The 7,614-nt window shown below is 39.7% G+C and overlaps 1 pseudogene; it reads left to right on the top strand.

Moving 5' to 3' along the window:
• Positions 1-3,327: 3,327 nt before the first annotated feature.
• The window catches only part of LOC101654975, a 54,939-nt pseudogene continuing 50,652 nt past the window's right edge, over positions 3,328-7,614 (top strand).

The following is a 7,614-nucleotide window of genomic DNA, read 5'->3' as shown; positions in this document are numbered from 1 at the left end:
GTTCCCTCTAAGCAACTCTCCTGGGCTGGATTTTGCGGAGTCCCTCTGTTGGCATTTTAAATAAATAGCTAAAACATCAATTTAAAAAGTCGTGATCATATCTGCATATAATGATATTTTTGTCACTTTGTTTTAGAATAAGTTTTAAGCAAGCTGAATAATTTATAGATGGTCTTTAACAACCCACCTTTGAAACTAAATTTATACTCCAAATTCCAAACTTATGCCACACCTTCCAAAATCAAAATTCAATATCATAACTCTAGGAAATTAGAAGGTTGTACTTTGATTCCAAACCCTTGTAAAGAGGAGGGAAAAAGAAAGGAGAGCAGAGGGAAATAAAAATATCCTTATTCATAGATGACATGATTGACAGCATAGAAAATCCCAGATAATTCAGACATATACAAAGAGCTAGTAAATTTAGCAGTACTATAGGATACAAGATCAAAATACACAAATCAATCAAATTTCTATATACTATCAACAAACAATACCATTTACAATAGTTCAAAAATGAAATAGGTAAAAATCGAACAAAATATTTGCACAAACTTGGTATTGTTGTTAGATGCTGTTCAGTTGGTTCTGACTCATTGCGGCCCTATGTACAACAGAATGAAACATTGCCCAGTCCGGTACCATCTTCACAATTTTTTTAATGTTTGAGCCCATCGACGCAGCCACTGTAATCCTTACCAAAAAAATACTCACTGCCATTGAGTCAATGCTAACTCATAGGCACCCCCCCTCATAGTTTCCCAAGACTACAACTGTTTCTAGGAGTAGACAGCCTAGTCTTTCTCCTGCGGAGTTGCTAGTGATTTTGAACTGCAACCATACAAATTGCAGCCCAACGCATGATCACTAGACCACCAGAAGTGAAATCACCTTCTCAGAGACAGACAGACAGAGACAAATCCCTGCCTGCTCTGGTCATGAATTCCCACTGAAATTCACTGATAACCACTTAGGAGTGCCTATTAATTTGAGGTCACAGTTGAGTTAATTAGTGTTTACCAGGAGAAAGATTGAGGGAGTAAGCGGTATTATTGCTTATTGAATACTAGGTTTTAGTTCACAGTTATGTAAACTTGTATTATGGGTAGGGTTGCTCAGCTGATTATTATAAATGCTGTCAATAGGTGGTACACCTGTAAAAATGTTGAACTGGCAAAAATTGTATGATAGGTACATTTACAACAATTATGAAAAACTAAAAATGGTAGCTGCTATGGGTGGTTATATACAAGGAAACACCTCATAGGATGTTGGAGGTTTAGGTCATGATTTCATGAGAGAGCCTAGTTAATGGCCTAATAATGCTTTTAGTGCTTCTGTTCTACCTCCTAGTTCTTTGGATAGTGTCTGGAGTCTTAAAAGTTTACGGCGAGGGAGTGGGGAGAAATGGATAAAAATGGGGAGCTGATATTAGGGGCTCAAGTAGAAGGCCAATGTTTTGAGAATGATGATGGCAACAAATGTATATATGTGCTTGACACAATGGATGGATGGATTGTGATAAGAATTGGACGAGCCCCCAATAAAATGATTTAAACAAACAAACAAAAAAAGTTTACGGTGATTAGCATCTACTGACCTGTGGCTACATAGGTAAGAGAGTCAGAAAAAGAAAGAGAAAATGGAATTTGTGGCTAATTACCTCTGTGGTAATTACATTGTTTTGTGTTAACTTGAAGGTACAAAAGTGTAGGGGTGGAGTCTAGCCTGTCAATCAGGTCATCAACTCTTGGTGCCTCCTTGTAGGGGTGACCTTCTCATAAGGAGAGTCCTGGGAACCCCACTTCCTTTGCTTTCACCTTCGTGTTGACCAGCCACGTGGAGACCTGTGAGAGCCCTATGATATTTCCACAGTCATTGGATCCAAAAGACTTTTCACCCACTGACCTGTGATCTTCCTGAATTTTGCATCATTGCATGTGGCTGTGTGAGTCTGAAGAGGGACTTATGGACTAGTATTGGACTTATGGACTTGAGTTGAACTGGGCAGTAATGTTTTCCTGATATACAATTACTTCTTGATATAAAGCTCTTTCTTACACTTATATGAGTGTCACTGGATTTGTTTCTCGAGTCAATCGGCCTAACACAATCTCCATGAACAACATCCTCCTATGCCATGAGACCAAAAAAACTGGATGGTGCTTGACAACCTTGCAGAACATTTTGATACAAGATTCTATGGAATATTCCTGATCAAAAGGGAAAAATGAAGACTAGAATTTTAAATTCTCATGAATTCCAGACTTTCTAGATCAATGGAATGTGTCTGGGCCCCAGAAAACTATGACCCTGAGATAATCTTTAAACATTAACCAAAAAATATATCCTAACATCTCCTTAAACAATAGTTTAGCTAGGCTAGTTGTAAAATATCTGCTTTGAACATTATGCTCTTTTAAAAATCAATACTTTATTGTGTTTTTGGTAACAGTTTACACACTAAATAAAGTTCCCTTTGAATAATTTCTAAACATTGGCTATATTCGTTGACATTGGTTATATTTTTCTTAATGTGCCAACATTCTCATTCTTTTCTGTCCTACCCTGAACGTGATTATCTTTGATTTAGGGTAACTATTGAACCTTTAGTTTCATATTGATTATTATTTTAAGGAGCACAGTACTCATAATTGGTATTGTTTATTTCATGAGTCAATCTATTTCTTAGTTCATTGAACAGTAGCCTCTGGTATTATTTTGTGTTTAAAGTTTATCTTACGATAATGGTCTCCATGGTTTCTCTAGACTCAACTGATTCAGCTGGTTAGGCTTTCTTTAAGACTTTGAATTTTATTCTACATTTTTCATTTATTCTATCGGGACCATCTATTATGACCCTGGCCAGAAAGTTTAGTAATGGGATCTGGGCACCATCTAGTTCTGCTGGTATCAGGGTAGATGAGGCTGTGGTTCATGTGTACTATAGGTCCTATATACTTGTTTATTTTTGAGTCTTTGATTTCCTTCTTTCTATTTTACATTGTATACCATTCATTGTATTTTAGGTGGACATTCAAGTCTTTAAGACTCCAGATACTACCAAACTAGGATGTGGAACATAAACTTTATGAACTATGTTATGCCAATGGATCAAGTTACTTCAAAAGACTATGGTCCTAAGCCTTCAAACCTAGTAAATCAATCTTATAAAATGTTTCATTATGTCTAGGAAGTATCTATAACTGCGTCCCCTATTTGCTTTATTACATATGTAAATATATATACAGCTGTGTTGGATTCTCTAGAGAAGCAAAACCACTGCCACTTGTATGTATTGTATATAGAGAATATTTATATCAAGAAATGGCTTATACAGTTATAGAATCTGGTAAGTCCAGTCTGGTTCAAGTCAGGATTCTCCTGACTTGTGGAAGCAGATGAACAGGAAGCAGGATGAAGAAGCAGAGGCAGCAGGGGGCACAGGTTGGTGGACACAGAGGTCTTGTCAGCTGTTTGACTCCACTGTCAGTAGTCTTCTGATAGTTCTTGGAAGTCAAGGAAACAGACGTAAGTTCCAGCTCCAGCAGAAGTTGGAAGGGGCAAAGAGAACTCGACTCCACTCAGTCTTTCTCTCATACAAAAACGTTCATGACACCAAGGAGGTGTCATCGGGCTGTGATATAATTGATAGGTTGAGTTACACCCCTACCTTTACTCAGGAGTGTCAAGTTGACATAATCCCTAACCATCACAACAGCATACACTTACATGTATAGACATATGCCTACAGATAAACCTACAAAATGGATTTGTTTGTAGTTTTAGACGTCCATGAAATTTGATGCTTGTATTTTTTTTCAGTTGTTTCATCTTTAGAAATGCCAAGCGTGTTCTTCACTTTTGATTTTCCAACTCTTGGTCTGGTCTGAGTACATTTCATTATATTCATTTACTTTGCCTTCTCAAGCGTCTTAAAAAACTTCTTTTGGTACAGATTGGAGACCCAAAGCTCATTTGTGGGCCACTGGAAATCCCCTTGCAGAGGGGTCTCAGGGAGGAGACGAGCCAGACAGGGTGCGATGTAGCAATGATGAAAGATACAACTTTCCTTTAGTTCCTAAATGCTTCCTCCACCCCCCCACTAACATGACTCCAATTCTACCTTGCAAGTCTGGCTAGACCAGAGGGTGTACACTGGTATAGCTAGGAATTGGAAACACAGGGAATTCAGGGCGGATGATCCCTTCAAGACCAGTGGTGTGAGTGGTGATACTGGGCGGGTAGAGGGAGGGTAGGTTGGAAAGGGGCAACCAATTACAAGGATCTACATGTCACCTCCCCCCTGGGGCATGTATAACAGAAAATTGGGTGAAGGGAGACATCGGACAGGGCAAGATATGACAAAATAATAATTTATAAATTATCGAGGGCTCATGAGGGAGGGTAGAGCTGGGAGGGAGGGGAAAAGAAGAGGACCTGATGCCAGGGGCTTAAGTGGAGAGCAAATGTTTTGAGAATGATGAGGGCAATGAATGTACAAATATGCTTTACACAATTGATGTATGTATGGATTGTGATAAGAGTTGTATGAGCCCCTAATAAAATGATTTAAAAAAACCTTCTCTTCAATGTTTTTATTTCATATTTCCCCCATTAACTTTAGCTACTTTACATTCAATAACAAGTTTCAATTTCTTCTGACATCCATTTTAATTTTTTCTTTCTGTCTTTTTAAAGGATCTTTTGCTTTTTTGATGTAGGTTGTTCTTAGTGCCATCTCATAACTCATCTCATCTTTGGTCATTTGTGTTCAATGCATCAAATCTGTTCTTGAGATGATCTTTAAATCCACGTGGTACACTCAAGGCCCAATTTTGTCTTTCATGGACTTGTTTTAATTTTTTTCAGTTTTGACTTAAGCTTGAAATGAGCAGTTGATGGTCAATTCCCCTGGTCTGTTGTGACTGATTATATTGCTGATTATATTGTCTTATCCTACAGATGTAGTTGATTTGATTTCTGTGTATTCCAACTGGCTAGATGCACATTTATGTTGTTGAAAATGGGTATTTGCAACAAATTAGTCTATCTTGAAAAATTCTATCAATCTCCCGCCTCATTTATGAAATCATTTAATTAATACAAATCAATATTATGATGAGATACCATCTCACTCCTGCTAAATGTCCCTGTTCTTAAAAACTGAAAACAACAAATGATGGTGAATGTGTGGGGCGATTGGAGCCATTATTGACTGCTTTTAGTAATGTAAAAGACTGAAAAATAGTATAGGATTTCCTTTAAAAATTAGAGATTGAACTACCATATAATCTAGCAACCCAACTTCTAGATATATGAGGGAACATCAAAGAGTTTGTGCAAAAATGGGATAAAAATATACTGGAATTTTACCACAAACTTTTAAGGGTGTCCTCCTATACCCAGGAGACCTAACAGAAGTGAAATGAATAGACAAAAGCACATATATGTTTATTTCAGCACTATTTATGGTAGCAAATATATGGAAATAACCACTGATGTGCAAGTGCATGTGAATGCATGAATATGGTACATAATACAATAGAATAATAGTTTAAAAGAATAGTGAGTTCTCAAAACAACTTGGGTGCATATGGGGGATATTATGCTGAACAAGGTAAGTCAAGCACAAAGACAAATATTGTATGATCCCACTTTTATGAAAAGACAGAAATAGGAATGCAAACATAAATCAATGCTTACTGGTAGTTACCAGGATGGAAGTGGGAGGTGAAGCTATCACTTTTTAGCTAATTGATGCCTACTTTTTTGTGTGTGGTGGGAAAGGCAATATCAAATATGTCAGAAGTATGCAAAACTTGACCAAGTTAAATGATGAAGCTCAAAATATACAAGAATAAGGGATGTTGTAATGCAGATTTCAACATTGTTCTTTAAAGAGACAGAAAAATTAATCATTGACATTATATGGATAAGACAGATACCCATCAGTTTGGGGGAAAATGGTGACTAGTTAAGACTCACCAGTCGGGAGCTCCTGCTGCCACACCAGAAAATTGGGAGGTAAGATGAAGAAAACTGGGAGGTGGAGTCTTGAAATTAGAATTAGGGTACTAGGCCCTAGTAACAAGGGTCTCTTCTGAACCCCCTTTTTGGTGTGATTTCCACTCACAAAGTGAACCAAGAATGCTCTAAATCGTTCTGGGTTCAGCGAGCTGGGCTCCCAGTACAGCTGAAAAGCTCCTCATGCCCTTTTGCCAGGAGTAGCGATTTCTCCAGGCTGACACCCTAAAGGGGACAAAATACCAGACATGAGAGGAACCCCACACCAGAGGTCTCTGAGAGGTTAGCTGCCTTCAGCTCATAGCCTGGGGAGTGGGGGTGGCGGGTAGCCATAATTTGGAGTAGAAGAAAAAGCAGAATTTTACCTGAGGCAGATTGTGGTGTGGGAGAAAATAAGTGGATAGTTGGAGTTCAGGGGGTGAATTCAGTTCCAATTGGTCGTGAAGGAAACAACCCCAATGATAAGCTGGATCTCCCCCTCTGGGGGTCAGCGTGACAGCCCCCAAATCAGAGCACCTCACAAGCATAATATAAAAAACAGTAAAATATATATTATTGGTTAAAAACTCAAACCCCAGCCTTGCACCTCAGCTCAGGGAGAACATAAACTGGGGGCCCTTAACAAAAATCAGCATAAGAAGAAGCCCTCAACTAAGGAATGCCAGAACTCAGCTACAGGGCCTGGAGGCTTTTTGCATTAAAAAGACCCGCTGAAGAAAGTCTAAGCTTCTAACAACACAGAGCTAGAACTCAGCCAGGGAGACAATTTAATTTGATTCTATTCTAGCTGGCTGGGTGGGGGGGATTAAAAAATAAAATCCTCTGATCTAGTAGGGCACCAGCAGTCTACATAGGACAATAAGCCTAGCTTCCCTCTCAGTGATTCTACACACAGCTAGGGAGGTCCTGCTTGTCCTGGTGCCCTACACGAGGGTGTCAAAACACCGTGCCCCCCAGCACTGGCAGGTATACCAGTGAACTCCAGCACTCAATACCGTGTTGGGAACTGACGCCTGGCCGCTGGTGCAATCTTACTTTTGAGAGTAATCCCACCCTGCATCTATGGAACCCAACATCAAGTGGGCACACCACCCGCTACCTTGAGAAAGAGTTGGAACTCCTCCAGACCCATGGACAGGTAATCAAGTTTCAGTTATCTTCTTACTTACTACTCTATTTCTTTTCTTTACTCGCTTGCCCTTCTATCTTTCTCACTGCAGTGTCTCAATGAGCTCAGGTTTGTTTTGTTTCCCCCCCCCTCTTTCTTTCTTCTTTTTCCCTCTTTTTCTCTTTTTCCCTCTTCTCTTCTTCTCTCCCTCTCTTTCCTATCGCCATCACAGGCTTCGAGGCCACTACCCTCCGCCTAGGGCAAATCAACCCAAATAACAGTGCGAACCTCAGCCTGCCCTCTGTGGGAGTGCTGCACACCACACAAGGCAGCTGTAACAGCCATCTACAGCACAATGCGCTCCAGAGGAAACCTTCGTCAGAGCTCTAAGGTGATCTCGCCAACTAGGGCAATTCTGCCCAGCACCACTGGGTCCCTGCATTAAAAGGGCACACCAACCTGCCATCGTGGGGCAGGGT

The sequence above is a fragment of the Echinops telfairi genome, unplaced genomic scaffold (assembly GCF_000313985.2).
Source record: "Echinops telfairi isolate 266 unplaced genomic scaffold, ASM31398v2 ScPeMD7_19;HRSCAF=73, whole genome shotgun sequence".
Taxonomy (NCBI): Eukaryota; Metazoa; Chordata; class Mammalia; order Afrosoricida; family Tenrecidae; genus Echinops; species Echinops telfairi.
This window is presented reverse-complemented; position numbering and strand designations above follow the sequence as displayed.